The following is a 17,249-nucleotide window of genomic DNA, read 5'->3' as shown; positions in this document are numbered from 1 at the left end:
AAGGCTTATTATTAATGCTCTGAAACACTCTTAGGAATGATCGAGGTAAAATGCTTTGGGTGTGTAACTGGGGGATGCTTGATCAAACTTCAAAAAGAAAAGATAGAAACTGTGAAAAGTGATTGATTCCCACAAACAAAGAAACCATAAGAATGTTCCTATGTCTGCCTTGATATTATTAGAAAGTCATCCCCCAGTTTGTTCTACAGCATTTCCCTCACAATGTGTAAGGTGGACATCAGGAGCTGGAGAGGCATTCAAAACCTCAAGCAAAGTCTTTTTGGACACCCAGCTCTGGTGTCACTTGATTTCTCCAAACATTCAATATTTATGTAGATGCTTCAGAGATTGGACCAGTAGCAGACTCAAAAATTAGGAAATGGAGATCATCCAATTTGCCATCTCAACTAGAAACTGAGTAAATCTAAAATGAAGTAGTCAGCAAAAGAGATGAAATGCTACCAAGTGGGCTTTAGGATCCCTATCTGTTAGGCAGGGAACTCACCCTGGTCATGGATCATGTCCTCCTTCATTGGAATCACCAGCAAAGGGAAGGTAATGTTAAACTTTACTAGTGGGCCATAGTACTCCAGCCATTGTGCTTTAAAATTCAATGCCATCATTGTGTGAATGGTCTGTCTAGGATTCACATCACTTTCAGTGGGCTTGAAGTTGGTGGGTTCAAGCTGTGGAGGTCATCTGTAATACAGCATGGTGATTCCAAAAGGAAATGCCTGTGCAGATAGTAAACACAGATAACAGTAGGGGCATTTAGTAAACCAGGACTAGTAAAAATTTTGTTTGAGTATCTTGTAAGGGGGAATAGAAGCATTACATGGGAGAACGCACAAACTAAAGAAACATGGACTTGTCCATTTAAGATAAAATGCTTTAAGCTCAAATGATAAGAACCAGCTGCTTACTCAAGACAGAAGTCATCGAAGTGACAGTCCAGAGGAGTCTGGAATGTTTTAGTGAAAAAAGACAGAAACCAAAGCCAGAATTAATCCATTCTGAGACAGGGGTCCAGTGTGAGCTGTGAAGTGCAAGTACAAGTCTTATTAATACAGTTTGGAGGTACAATCCAGAAAGTTATTGGTAAAGAGATTACTTAACTCAACAGTGGAAGCTGCTGGTGACAAAATACTTTCTAGTGTTTGCTTTGAGTATTTCTGACAGAGAATGTTGTGCTTGGAAAAACTGTTGCCACTAAAGGTGTGATTGAAGACTGTCAACCTTAAACTGAGACTTGCTGCTATCACAGCTAAATGACTGAATAATTTACTGCGTTTTGATCTTTTTAATTTCTCCAAATCTTTTGGGTTTCTAATACCATGATGGAAATGGACCCCATTCCTAAGTCAACATCCGATTAAAGTTCATGAAATTAGTATTGTTTCAATCTTTGATGTCAGCTAAAAGTGCTCTTTGCAGCACCTGCGATGTGCCCAGTAATGACTCCTTCTGGAATTTGTATGGGGTTACACGAACTGGTAACATATCTAAATATGATTGTAGATTCTTTTTTATAAGGCCCGTTGCTCCTACTTCTATTGGAACTGTCTGCATATCTTTCTTCCACATTGCTCTCGTTTCTGCCTGCAGATCCTGATATTTTATGGCTTTGTGTCTCTCTGTACATAAGACACTGTAGTCACTGGGTGTGGAGATTTCAATGAGCAATGCTACTCTTGTCTTCTTTTCTTGGACCACTGTATCTGGTTTTCTAGCATCTATTTTTGAACTGTTGGTAATGTGTGATCCCATGTGATGTAAACTTCATCATTTTCTATGATGCTTTGTGGCTCATGTTTCCAGTGTTTTTCAGCCACTTCAGTAGCATAATGTTTGTACAATCCCCAGTGCAACAGTCTTGACACATTATTAGGCCTTTCAGTATACAGTCCTTCTGCCATTAGTATATCACAACCAGCAATGATGTGTGCAACTGTTTCCAATTCGGTTTTACAAAACCTATATTTGTCTGTTTCTCCCACATGTTCAATGGATTTTGTAAACCAGCATGTACGTAGCCCACTATCTTGGGCCACCAATATTAACGTTTCATCTCTTGGTTTGAATTCACTTCTCCTTAACCATTCCTGCATTAATTTCTGATCAACATGAAGTTCTTCTAGACGTTTTATATACTTACAGATATATTTATGCATTTTCCACATTTCTTGCCTTCTCATCTGATCCTTCACCTTATATTCTTTCCTTTGTTTTTTGGCACATTCAGTTGCTGCCTTATTTTTATCTACTTCTGGTTTGATTTCCATTCCTGTTTGACACCGATATGCTTCTGCTAGATTAGGCAGAGAGGTCATCTTAGATTTATTCTCCTCATGTTTCAAAACTTTCACTAAGTTTGGGTCTTGTGAGGTTTGCAAATATGCGGGGCGTCCCACAATTGCAGATTTATACATGTAATCAATTTAAAGGAGACATATCCCTCCTTCGGAATGGGAAATATATAATTTTAGTATACACTGATTTTTATAAACCATTTGGTGAGCATAAAGCATCCCTCTTGTTTTCCTATCTAATCTATCCAACACATTCTGGGACCAGTCAATAACTCCAAAACTGTAAGTTAGGACAAGAAGAGCAAATTGATTTATAGCTTGGATTTTGTTCCTAGATGTCAATACTGTTTTGTTTTCAGGATTAATTTAAATCTTCTAAAGTATTCCTTACGAAGTTTTATTCACACTTGTTCATGTTTTATTGTTGATCTTTCATCAATTCCCAAATTTTTATACACTCCCTCTACCTCATGTTTTTTTATATCACATTCTTATCCCAAACTGATGTCTTCCTGGTGATGCAGTTTCCCTTCTTCAAAGGTTGCTTTTGCACATTAATCAAGACCAAATGACATTCTTATACCATCTGAAAAAGTTTTGACAACCTGCAGTTGTGCTTTCTGTTCCTCATCTGACGAGCTATACAGTTTTAAATCATTGACAAAGAGAAGATGAGAAGTCTTTACACTTTGTTGTTTTCTAGGAGCCAAATTATAGCCATGACCTAAGCTGTTAAGTAAACATCTTTTAATGAGTTAAGGGCAAGGGAGAATAGCAACGGTGACAGAGAGTCCCACTGGAATACCCCCCTTTGAATTTCTATCCCTGGGATAATAATTTTTCATTTAACATGGCTTCATTTCAAAGTGGTCTGCCACTGTTTCATGGTCACTGTAATGTAGTTGATCAGTGTAGGGTGCATCTTATACATTTTTAAGCACTCTTTTATCCATAGATGTTGGATACTATCAAATATTCTTTGTAATCAATCCATGCCATACTTAGACTCTTCCCCTTTTTACAGTTCTCCACTATGACTTTATTTAACAACAAATGATCTTTTTTTCTATATGGCTTTCTTTTATTGCCCTTTTGTTCTACTGCCATAACTGAGTTTTCTTCTAATGACTATAAACTTTGTCAGCATCAATACCCATGTATAGTTTATACGTGATCGGAAAGCAAGTTATTGGTAGCTTAGTAGATGCATTGTTTTCCTCTTGTTAGCCAGGTTGGTGTCTGTCCAGGGTGCGCATATAATAGCTCTTACTCAAGGCTAAATCTTTGTGCAAAGATGCGAACACTTTTAACCAAAAGTTAGGTACTGCTTCAGGGCTTGGGGTTTTCCAGTTGGAGCTTTTCTTAACTTTGTTTCAATCTCTCTGGCTCTGTTACTTCATTCCATTTCATATCCCATACCTTTAAACTTCTTATTCTTTCTTTTACTGCTTCTATCCATTTAATATCTACTGTGTTTCACAATGAATTGCTTAATTTTGTTTCAGTTGTCACTACATTTTCCATTAATTGCTGCAAACTAGTCTGTTCCAGGTTGTATTCACTAAATCCACTGTTTTTGGAGAAACTTTGTGTGTCTGCTGCTTGAGGTATCTACAGTGGTTAGGCCATAATGCAAAACTATCTTGATGGCTGCCTCCGGGACTGGTACACCACAGCTGCCTCCTCTCCAGCATGAAAAACACAATGGTTTGGCTTTGTTGACCTGCTGGATTGTTTATAGGCACAGGAACTGAATGTTTGAAGAAGAACAATGGTTTGGCTTTGTTGACCTGCTGGATTGTTTATAGGCACAGGAACTGAATGTTTGAAGAAGAAATTTAAAAAGAATGGAGTCAAGGAGTAATCTTCTTCTTGTTCTTCTTCTTTCGGCTTTTCCTGGTAAGGGTTGCCACAGCGGATCACCTGTCCACTCATGACTGGCAGTGGAGTTTTCCAGAGTCGAGTTGCTAGCCCGACGCCCAACCTTCCACTGAAGGCACACACATGCACACACACACACTCATGCCTAGGGCCAATTTAGAGTGTCCAATCCACCTACTGCATGTCTTTGGGATGTGGGAGGAAACCGGAGCACCCAGAGGAAACCCATGCGACCACAGGGAGGACATGCAGACTCCGCACAGAAGGCACCCCAGCTGAGGATCGAACCGGAGAACCTCTTGCAGTGAGGCAGCAATGCTAACCACAGCAAGAGGTTCTCCGATTCGATCCTCGGCTAGGGTACCTTCTGTGCGGAGTCTGCAGGTCCTCCCTGTGGTCACGTGGGTTTTCTCTGGGTGCTCCGGTTTCCTCCCACATCCCAAAGACATGCTGTAGGTGGATGCTGATAAGTAATGTATACATTAAACCTCTTTTAAGCAGGTGTATTTTATAGCCAGCAGGCTGCTGTATGGTTTGTAGGAGACTCCATGAGGAACATAATGAGAAATCTGGATGATTGCATTAAGAAAGACACCACACATGGAAAGTTCTTTCTTCCTAGAAAAGAGATAGTTTAGACTAAAAGCTTTGTGGCAATTAGCAAGTATGAGAACAGTAGGGTCTGTCCTGCCTAGTTTTTCTATATTCTAAGAATTATGAGGAAGAATTCTTTTGTGCAATAAATATAATTTAAATGAATTCTATAGGAAATCCAAATATCTGAAGAGCAACATATAGATAAGGCACCAGTCTCTCTCTATATGCCTTCTACCCTCAAGTCTGAGAAGGAGCACTGGTAATTTAAGAAGCTGATTATGCTTCACAGTGTATTATTTGTAAGGTGTCTGCTCTGAATAAACATTACCTGGTCCTCTTGAAAAATATCTGGTTGGAAACAAAAAGTTCCCAAAAAGCCAGACACTCCAGATTCAGAAGATAAATTTGTCTATAGAAAGATGAGTAATCTTTGCATTTCTTAGTTTTTTTCAGAAGAGAGGTATTTTCTGCCTTCGTGGAATGATTGATATGGCCTTCATAAGGTTCTGACAGACACTGACCATTTAAAAAGGGTTGATTGTAAATTAATTTATATTATGTGTTTTGTGTGTGCACTCTCATGCATATGCACACCTCTCAACTGTCTCAGTTTTCACCAAATACCCAGATTTTTGCTTTATATTTTTGGTCTGTTTCTCATAAAATCTGTGGTTTTCTGGCAAATCACAGAGAATTGAAGTCACTAAATAATGGCATACATTTTAGTTTCAGACTTCATATCCTTCAGAAAAATGCATGCTAACACCAACCCTGTTATTGCAAGTTTCTAAGTTTATAAAAGCAATACTTAAAATCTGTTCCTATTTTGGGGCCTAAGAGGGAGAGAGAGAGAGAGCGAAAGAAGACAGATAAAAAGTTATTTTTACAGGACAGCAACATCAACACACAGTATGAAACTCTAATGTCTGGCATTATTGACTAACTTTAATCCTCATGATTTCAGCAAATCAAACATTTTTCAGGGCTAGTTAAGAGACATGGGAGGTTGTAATGACTTGCATTTATGATTTCTCTTTTTTTTCATTCTTTTGATCACAATAAGATGTATGAGATATATTCAGTCAACAAAGTGGCTGTAACTCTGGGAACACTGTGTGTGTGTATGTGTGTTTGTATGCATGTATGCACGTGTGAGTCAAATTGTCTGTGCTTCTGAAGGCGTATGTGTGTGGACATTAATTGCTTAAATAAGTTATAGTTTAGATGTAAATTACTTCTTCTAACAAGAATTATATATTCTGCAGCAAGTTTGAAAGAATAGTTGGAGGAACTTTTCTATATAAAAGATATAAACAAGTATACAGCAATAAAAGCAATACAAAAATTGCCCATTCTCTAAGCACAATAATGCCCAACAGGGTGGGCATTATTAGGGGAAATAATGCCCTTCCAAAGGTGGAAAGGACCTTTGCCTGTGGTGTTGAGCCTCAAAACACCCAGGGGCAGGAATCAATTCTCTGATAACACCCACTTGTCATTTCTGCTTGCTTCTATTATTCCATCAGCTTCACAAGTTTAATTGCACTAATATTTTAAAAACTATCAATGTTTCTACCTTTTGATTGAATAGGTAAAGAAACTATTTTGCTTAGCATTACAGAAGTCTGTCTCACAGGAAAGTAATTCTTTGGGGGAGATATCTACCTATAAGCAGGTTCTAGTCATGTCCCAGTAGAGGCTTAATTTGCTTGTAGGGGTATTTATGTTGTTACTGATTTTGCCTATATATACATATATATGTATATGTATATATGGGTCCACTTCTTAATATATATATATATATATATATATATATATATATATATATATATACATATACATAGGAGGTCATGCAGAACAAGTTGTAGGTTGGTCTGAGGTTAACCCGTGGGATGCTGTGTGATTCAGAAAAGCGAGAGAATGCTTAGGAATTCTATGCAACTGTGCACTGAATGGAGCACTAAGTTATACTAACAGCCTAATAAGGGAGGAGTAGAGAAAAATTGCATCCATGAAACTAAGATAAATATGTTTTGTAATCATCTTGTCTAGGTAGAATATTTTTTTAACAATAGAAATTATGTGGGGGTCAAGGACTATCTACAAAGTGCTTAGTCCCTGATACCTACGTAATTTATAACACATATCATTAATGTGGTAGCTCTTAGGTTATCCTGTTTACCAAGGACATCATAATACATTTTTGGGCACTTAGAGTTAGATCATGGTCCTAGCACCACTTGTTTGTATTACTACCTCTTGCAGCATCTTGGTGTTCTCCAGAGAGCTGATGAGTTCCATGTTTCCAGTCATTTGGCCATCCAAAAACACTTCGCAATCAATCTGTCCCAAGTATGATTGGAGATGCCACTAAAAGCAGGCTTTCTGAAGGCAAATATGTCCCCACTTCCGATTAGTAGGGTTCTTTTTGTGAGCTACTTAGATATCAAGTGGGCTGCATAAGGCCATACATTTAGATGGGTTAGCTTGTCTATAATCTAAATGGGGAATGTTACTGGAGGCCAGGTCAAGGTAAGCTGTGTGTACCACTTTGCTCTCACCCAATATCTTTGTAACTTTTTCAAATAGTGACACCAAGTTAAATAGGTAGGATCTTACCTTTATAAACCCATTCTGGTTTATTGTACATCAAGGGATTGCAACATGTCAGCATAATTGTTCATGAGATCCATAATGATGTTTTCTGTTACCATGCATAGTAAGTAGGTAAGGCTTATTGGTCCAAAGTTGCTAAGAACAATGGTGCAGCCACCTTTGCAGAGAGAAACAACCAAATCCTTTCTTGATGCTTGCAGCACAAAATGAGTTAAGCGGCTGACACTGAACACATTCAGGAGTGAATAAGACAGATAGTACTTCATACAGATAAGGAAGCACCTTAGCAATTTATCAGGGCCCACAGAGCTGGAATGTATAGCACAATATAGTACCTTTATGACTTGCTCATTGGAGAACGTAGGGGGTGCTGACTTGGTGTCAAGTGGGGGGAAGCAAGGGAGATAAGTTGGAAAACTCTGAGATACATTTATCCGTTAGTAGAGTAGCTACTTCCTCTGGAAATGAGTAGGTGTTATTGTTATGTAACAACTTGGTGCAGAGCTGAATAGTGCAATATAAGTAAAGAAGGACTTGTGGCTGCCCTTGGCAGAGGTGGTAATTTTAGTTCATATGTAGCCTTAGTAGATTTGATTTGATTCCTAAATTCCTTCTTTAACTTTTTTAGAGGCAGGCCATCAATATTATTCAACTACAACAAACAGAAAAAAGAACAGAACTCCGAATTTATTTACAATAAATCGGAAGGGATCCAAAAATGATGAACTGCATTATATAAACGTGCTCTAACAAATATACAGTCCAGTTTAAATTACTACATCACTATTCAGATCAATTATTTGTGGGCAACTCATTATCAGTAAACTCTAGTCGTGCAAGCCATCGTCATCCTCATCATCATCTCTATTAGCTACTGTCATTCAAACTATTGTTGGGATCTGTCATAATGTTCAGTCCATACCTGCTATTTAGGCAAAATTCTGGGTCTTTGTTTGGGGTTGCCATTCAAGCATTCTGATTCTTTTATGTCATTCATGATTTGTATAATCAGTGAAAGGAAGTGGCCTGTCTGATTTCTGATTCTTTTTTGTCATTCATGATTTGTATAATCAGTGAAAGGAGGTAGCCTGTGTGATTTCCAATTGCCTGAAACAAACTTTAAAAAAAAAAAAAAAACAAGTGTAAGTAAGACTAGGAACTTTTCCTCCAGTTTTGAAAGGAGAATTCCAATGCACAGTCCTATTAACATCAGAGGTTTGGCAAATATTTCTCAGGAAGAGAACAATATATTACAGTCCTCCTATAAGTCTTGTTTAATTTTGCCAAGAAGAGGACAACCCCAAAATATATGAATCCAATCCCCTATAGGCAGACCCTGACATCTCCAACAGTGCAGGTCTACCTCTGAAAATATTCTTGAAATTCTACCAGGAGTATAAAAATATTGTCATTCAAAGAACCTAAATCTACAGGACTTGGAAGTCATCCTTAGTACTTTCAGATGCTCAGTCCAAACTACAGAGAGAGTGCCAATCTGTTAATCTTTCTCCCAGTTCCAATGAAAGCCTTCAGTCTTACCCACTTTGGTAGATATAAGAAACTTATAAGCTGTATTAAGTATACCTTTACTAGTGGTATCCATTCCTTTACCACAAATCAACAAAGACATTATAGTAGACCAAGAGTTGATGATAAATAAACTTCTGATTGGTTAACTTTTGTCATAACAGCCCACGGATTTCCTCACTCATTGGGGCATAGCTACTGATCTAGTCTATCTCAGTACCATCCGATAGTTGTTCTCAATACATTATCTGGGTACGAAATAAGTAAATTCTAGTCTACGTTATAGCCATAGAACTTCCAGTAATCAAGCCCAGTATTGTAAACAACTCCACGGGCCAGTTCTGGAATTTGCACTGAACCAGTACCCATTTGTTATGCTCCACTAGTGTCTTAGGTATTGTTAAATGTCTAGGTATTCTCCTGTCTCCAGTTTTAGATACTTCATAATATAAACCCCTTTGATTACCAAACTGATACATTAAACAGGGTTTTCAATTACTCTTCAGTGTTGAGAAACATGGCCCATAAAATAATTTAGCAATCCTGCAGTTAGGTATAAGTCTGGAAGACCCAAATCCCCTTTTGTGATAGGCAACATCATAATGTGAGTTAAAACAAAAAGTAAAAGGACTACTGCAGTAAACTAGATTAGAATATAACTAACGTCAATCACAACAAACAAATTCCAAAATAGACACACTCAATCGTTTATTAATACAAACACATAAACGCAAAGCCTTTGGGTTCTACCCTTCATCATTGCTAGCAGGTTGTTTGAATACAGCTCAGTTTATAATAAAATCAAACAAAATACATGACACAGCTAACCAATGAAAGAGTTTTAACAATTATAAGTAAAACCATTTAAGGAAAAAGTAATTTATAAAAATATTTAAAAAAAAAACATATGTAGTTTCAGTGGTATTGCATTTGCTTTTTAACCAAAACAGGTTTAAAACTAATAACACTATTCAAACCAGGAACCATATCAGCTTTTAATCCTAAAATCCAGTTATATTCACTTATTTCTAAGACTTATTTATATCACCTACTCTAATACTTATGTCTGACATCAATAGCTCTAAACTTAAATTCATGGGTTGAATATGTATCTAGGACATGACTTGCTAATATATTTGTTTTTACTCTCCTACGTATATCAGATTTGTGTTCAGTAATACCGTCTTTAAACTTTCAGCTACAATTTCCCACATAAAAACAAGAGCATTTGCAGCATGTTCCTAGGTAAACAACGTAAGCAGTATTACAGGTAGCCTGACAATAGAAATTATATGATTTACTTGTTACTAGATGTACATAAGTAGTGCTATCAGTGAAGTATTTACAGCAACTACAGATATAACAAGGAAATGTCCCAGCTCTGCCAGTAACCTTACCAACATTGTTTACCTTAAAATCGTTGTACCATAACCTCCTTTTTAAATTTTGGCAGTTTCTATAAGCAGAACTTGGTCTTTCATCTATTAGATTTCTCAACTCAGGCATAGAGTTTAAAATATTCCAATGTTTACTTATAACGTTTTGTACATCTCTGATCCTTACATTATAAGTGGTCACATACCTAATTTTAATTTCATTCAATAAGTGTCTACTGCTTGCTGAATTAGACATACCATATCCACTAAAAAAAGGGGGAGCTATTTGTCCCCTATCGTTCAATATTTTATTTATAGTTTTTGCTATTAGTATTTCACTATATCCCCTTTCCTGGAATTCTATGGCTATCTCCTTCATTTGTTCCAGACACTTGGTTTTATCAGTATCTAATCTGCTAAACTTAGTGAGTTACCCCTTAACTATACCTTTAAACACATGGGGGGCATGCTTGCTCTTCCTATGAGTGCATCTCTATTAGCATAAACTTGTTTCCTATGAACACTTGTATTTATCAGCCCCATATTTTATCTATATTTACATCTAAGTAGGTAATTCTGTCAATTGAACCATTCATTTTAAATTTTAAAATATCAGTGGTATTATACAAATACTCCACATAATATCTCAAAGTTTCCCCATTTCCTTTCCAAATTAAAAAGCAATCATCAACAAACCGCTTATATAACAAGATATTTGCATTAAGTGGGTTTCTGTTACTACAGATAAATTCATTCTCCCACTGATTCAATACTAAGTTAGTGTAGGTGTTAGCCATGGAAGTACCCATGGCTACACCAGCAATTTGTAAATATGGTTGACCTTCAAAAATATATTTTGGGTCCATATTAGAACACGAAACATTCAAAATGTTGAGTGTTCTAATATCGAACCCTAGCAATCAAAAATACAAAACATCGAACATTCAGAACAGCGAATTTTTTCCTAGGGAAAAAATTTGCTGTTCCAAAACACATACATACAACACAAGCACACCAAACAAACAGCAATCCACACACATACACCTAAACTCTTACACCTAACCCTACACTAAACTATACATACAACACTAACTATCCACTTACCTTAACCCAAACCCTAACCCTAGGATCCGTCACTATCGCACAGTCACCTCACCCGCGCCCTAACCCTAACTCACCTACCCCGCCCTAACCCTCACGTCCACACAATCGCACACTTACCTGACCCGCACCCTAACCCTAACTCACCTAACCCCCCCTAACCCGCATGTCCACACAATCGCACACTTACCTGAACCCGTACTTTCCACCAGAGTACTGAAAATACCAAAGCAACAGAAACGGACAACCAAATCCTTTCCCTAGGAAAAAATTTGGTTTTCTATTTCTTCGATATTTTCAGCGTTTGCTGAAAACAGGTCGATATTAGAACACTCAACATTTTGAATGTTTGGTGTTCTAATATAGACCCTATAGTTTTAGTTAATACTTTTTGATCAAATGACAAATATTCTCAATTTCCTTTCCTCACATGTCTGTATATCATTCACCCCATATTCATTGGGGATAACTGTAAAAAGTGAATTTATGTCAACTGTGACCAATAGATAATCACCAACTATATTACTACTATGCCAGTCATATAACTTAGATAAAAAAAATCACCCGTGTCCTTTATGTAACTACGTCAAGAGTCACAGAGCCATTGTCTATATACTTACAGACTGTCTTGAGCAATGATCTTGTCTCTTGTCGTACTACATAAAAGTCAATTAAAAGTGCAATTTGCTGGACCATAAAACAATATACTCCCCTTCTTTTGGTTCTTCCCATCTTTTGAGTGTCCCTTTAACTTTGTTACTCTTTATAAGGTCTATGTTAGTCAGTCAACCCAGAAAATTCCAGCCAAAACCACTTGGAGCCAAAATAATTTGTCTGAATGAAGAAAAATGAATACAGCTTTCTGAGTGGGAGAAAAGCCTCCACACCCCATTTATTCAATGATTTATGCTACAGGCATGCCCTTCTTAATATAATCAATGCCAAAGTCACTCCACCTTTGTGGAAAGGAGAAAAATCTGTTGCTGACCAACTTGTTATTCAGTTGCTTCTGAAATTTAATTTCCACAATGTAGCTCTTTGCTACATGACCACCTCTCCGTTTATTCAGCTTGCATTACATCTTAAAAGCATGACCATTTTGTAAGCACAATATATTATATTGGTTCATATGTTTCCACACTGTTAAAAAATAATGAATGAACACTATCCTTTCATTGTATCATTTACAAAAACAAATAGGTAATATCTCCCATAGCTTAATTTCATGGACGGTGCAGTGGTGCAGCCGTAGTATTGTTGCCTCACAGCAAGAGGTTCTCCGTTTCAATTCTCGGCTGGGGTGCCTTCTGTGAAGAGTCTGCATGCTCTCCCTGTGTTTGTGTGGACTCACTCTGGTTTCCTCCCACGTTAAAAGACATGCATCTGGAGCATTTTTCCCCGGGCCTCCGCTGAAAATTGGCTGTTTTCCAAGTCAGACTTTCCCAGTTAACAAATGTTAAATAAATAAATATTTTTTCTTCCATGTCAACATACTAGTATTCATTTAAACTTACTGTAAGTCCACCTGCTATTCCAGTACATTTCTGCCATGTGACTAAATAGGTGCCATGGCCAAGTGAACCCTAAAAGGGCCATCAAAGACAGAGTATGTGATGAAGTAACAAAGATTAATGAGATCATGAAAATATGCTGCTCCCTGTAGTACAAATTACATGTACTATTTTATTGGGGTTTCCTGCTTAGAAATAAAGATTTTGCAAATATATTGTTTGATAAACCTCTTTTTGTCTTTCAAAAGAGGTTGAAATATTAAGGATATGATTTCTCACAGTCATTTTTCTTCACTTGAATTATGTTAGCTATAGAACCTCAGAATCTAGGACTGTTGCCTTGCAGTGGTTGTTCAGTTTGTAAATATATAGTTAGGACTTTTAGTAATGTTAATAATGTTGTATATAGACTTAGATATGTATATTGTTGTAACACTGAGGGCATTATTTATGCCCTTAGATGTTCATGCAATCTTTTTTATGTTGTGGGAGAGCAAAAGGGCTTTCAAAATAAGAATGCAAGAACATTTGAGAGATATAAAGAATAATAAATTGGAAAGCCCTTTTAGCAGTTCATTTTAATTTAGTTCATGGAGGTAATTATAATTGTTTAAGAGGCACTATTTAGAGAAAGTGTGTCTTTCGGCTTTTCCCGGTTAGGGGTCACCACAGCGGAACTCCGGTCCGCTAATGATTGGCAGTTGATTTTTACGTACCGGCTTGCCAGGCCTGACGCACAACGTTCAACGAAGGTACGCCCATTCACGCAAGTCTCCACGCAGAAGATGCTCTAGCTGAGAATCGAACCGGACAGCATCTTACTGTGAGGCGACAACGGTACCGCAGCACCACCACCGCAGTCAGGCACTATTTAGAGAAAGTAAAAGTACAAAATAGTTTAGATTTAAAAAATAAATTGTTGTACAAAGAAACAGTGTTTGTTTTAAAGTATGGAACACTGACACCTGCTGGTTTGAATGATGAGTGTAATTAGAAGTTGGTATGTTACTGAATGAATTATTTGTGTGTTTTTTAATTGGATGTATTAGATTTTTAATTGTTGTAATTATTTAAGAATGTGATGAGTAGATAATTTTTGACTCCTTCAAGGCCAGTGGGATGAGACACCAGAGAGGGTTTTTTTGTGTTTTGATAAAAAGTTTTGGTATTACTGGCTTTGTGGTCATTTACATCTTCATTTTGTGGTGATAATGATCGGTGTAGTCCCTAAATTGCTTAAGATCATGCCCTGAGATTGAAATGCAAGAAACTATGAGATAAATAAGTGTAGAAGCTTAAAGGAAGAAGTTTTAAATTATGAATGGTGGCTTCCTTAACCAAATAAATTTGTGTCTTTCGGCTTTTCTCGGTTAGGGGTCGCCACAGCGGAACTCCGGTCCGCTAATGATTGGCAGTAGATTTTTACATGCTGGCTTGCCGGGCCTAACGCACAACCTTCAACGAAGGAACGCCCACATGTCACCACACAGAAGACGTTCTAACTGAGAATCGAATGGGCAACGTCTAACTGTGAGACGACAACGCTACTGCAGCACCACCACCGTGCTCCTTAACCAAATAAATGACCTTTGGAAAAATCACAGCTAAGTTAACTGCAAGCCGATGTACTACAGAGCTTTTACATTTACCTCTGACTGAAAGAGTTCATATAGGTATAAATGAGTCATGCCCACTGTCACCCTCCTACATTGGACACAATAGAAGAGTCATTGTGGGTTCTGTTCAAGCAGCTTTATTTTATACAAACACATCTTGATAGAAGTTAACTGACTTTAACTAAAGTAATTTATATACAAACTAACTGTTGGAATCATACATGCTTACTCTCTGGCTGCACTCTCAAAATGGCACTAGGTATGGCATGTGCTTAGTCTTTATACATGCACATTACATCTTTGACATGCTTCTTAAAGATAAAGTATACAAAGTACGTGCGCTCTGATCTACATCCTCCCTCTTGAAAAATAAAACATGCAATGTTATGAATCAATTTAGCATGCAGATATCACATGCAGTTGTGTGTCATGCAATTACACAACTTTTATGTATATATATATATATATATATATATATATATATATATATATACACAGTTAAGTCCATGTTGCTGCATATTTCACACTGGGCCTGGATACTCATCCATATCGTGTGACATAAAAATGGGAACTGGACTTAGCAACTGGAATGGTCTCCATACATTGATCAGTCTTTGAAGAGTCTGAAACACCTTCAGGATTGGAATCAGAGATAGTAACACACTCTGGGATGGAATCAACATTCGAATCGCTCTGAGATTTACAGTCTGTGTCCTTCAAATGATGTTGTGATGGTGATTCTGGTACAGGGAGTAAATGTCTGCAGTTTCTCCCGTACTCCATGCCCTCAGATTCTACAAGGTAGGATCTTGGCTGAGCACATATACCTGTAACTTGACCAATCTGGTCAAAACCTTTCGCCATTTGTATTCTCACTGCTCCTTCCCTCAACGCATGAAGAAATCTGCTCAATTTGTCATAACTGGACTTCTGGATCGAACGCTTCTTGAATAGCTGAGCCTTTATGGTTCTGTTGTTCTTAACTTTAGGCTTCAATAAACTGGAATTAATAGGAAGCATCATTCTAGTTTGCCTGGAAAAAAGTCTTTGAGCAGGTGAGCCAAGTATATCGCCACGGGCTATGTTTCTGAGATTAAGTAAATTCAAAAAGGCATCGGTATTGTCATGTTTTGACCTATCAAGTAATTGCTTTGCACTCTGCACTGGACGTTCAGCTAGACCATTTGTCTGTGGATATTCAGGACTGCTAGTAACATGTACAAAGTCCCATTCTTTTACAAATATCTGAAATAACTGGCTAGTAAATTGAGTACCGTTGTCAGAAACAACTTTGTGTGGACTCGGACTGAAAAATGATGTTACAACTTAATAATAACAGCAGTGGATGTTAGGTTAGCTAGTAAGTCAATCTCAAACCAGTTTGAATAAGAGTCTACCAATATTAAGTAGTTTTGATTGTTCCACTCGAAGATATCTATGGCTACTGTTGACCAAGATAGTTCAGGATCTTGATTTAGCTGAAGTGATTCTCTTTGCAAATGCGGTCTAGTACTATTGCATACTGAACAAGAAGAAAGTACTTTATCAATGTCTCTTGGTAATGAAGACCAAAATACCAATTCTCTCCCTCTTCTCTTAGTATTTATGGATCCTGGGTATCCACGATGCAAAATCTAGATATATTCTTGTTGTAAGGAAGCAGGAACAATTTTAGGACCTTTGCAAATAATGCCATCTTCCATCAACATTTCATCTCTGTAAGGAAAATAGGTTTGCACTTCAGGTGGTAAACTAGATTGCTTTGACAGCCATCCAACATTAATGTAGTGATTGAGCTTTTGCAAAATTGGATCATTCTTTGTGTGATTTCTTAACTCATCAAGCCTAGTGATAGAAAAATTATGCACTGCCATCACATCAAAGTCAAAATTTTCTGCATCATGCTGTTCCATCGTATTTATGAGAGATCTGGATAAGGTATCAGCCAGATAGAGTAGTTTGCCTTTTGTATAGACCATTCTGAAGTTGTACTTTTGCGATTTGAGTATCATTCTTTGTAATTTCACTGGAGTTGAATGCATAGGATTTTTTAGAATAGTAACTAGAGGTTGTTGGTCAGTTTCAATCTGAATAGCTCAACCATAAATATAATCATGAAACCTGGAACATGCAAATACTATTACCAAAAGTTCTTTCTCAATTTGAGCATACTGCATCTCAGTTTGGGTAATTGTTCTATCTAGATGCATAGGCTACTGGTCTGCCTTCTTGGGTATAACTGTGCCTAAACCAAATTTTGAAGCATCACAGGAAAGAGTGACTGGTTTGTTCACATCATAGTATCTTAATTTAGGTGGGGTGGCAATTTTCTGCTTAAGGTCTTCAAATGCCTTCTGGTGTTGTTCTAACTATGACCATGCAACATTTTTGCACCTTAGTTCTCTTAAATGTGATGTCAACTCACTGAAGTCTGGTCTAAACTTGCCTAAATGGTTGACCATGCCTAGGAAACACTGTACAGCTTAAATATTGTCTGATACTGACATCTCAAGAATAACTGCTTGCTTGGTCAGGTCTGGTCTCAAGCCAATACTGGTAAACAAATGACCCATGTACGTAACTTCTGGTAGCCTAAATTTGCACTTCAGAGGGTTGACTGAAGTTTACTTAACGTGCTCTGTCTAGAACTCTCTTTAAGTTTCTGTCATGCTCTGCTTCACCATTGCCTCCAACTAGTAAATAATTTCTCATAAA

This window comes from Protopterus annectens, chromosome 14.part0, assembly GCF_019279795.1.
Source record: "Protopterus annectens isolate FY-2018-M chromosome 14.part0, PAN1.0, whole genome shotgun sequence".
NCBI classification, from domain to species: Eukaryota; Metazoa; Chordata; order Ceratodontiformes; family Protopteridae; genus Protopterus; species Protopterus annectens.
Note: the sequence above shows the minus strand (reverse complement) of the source record.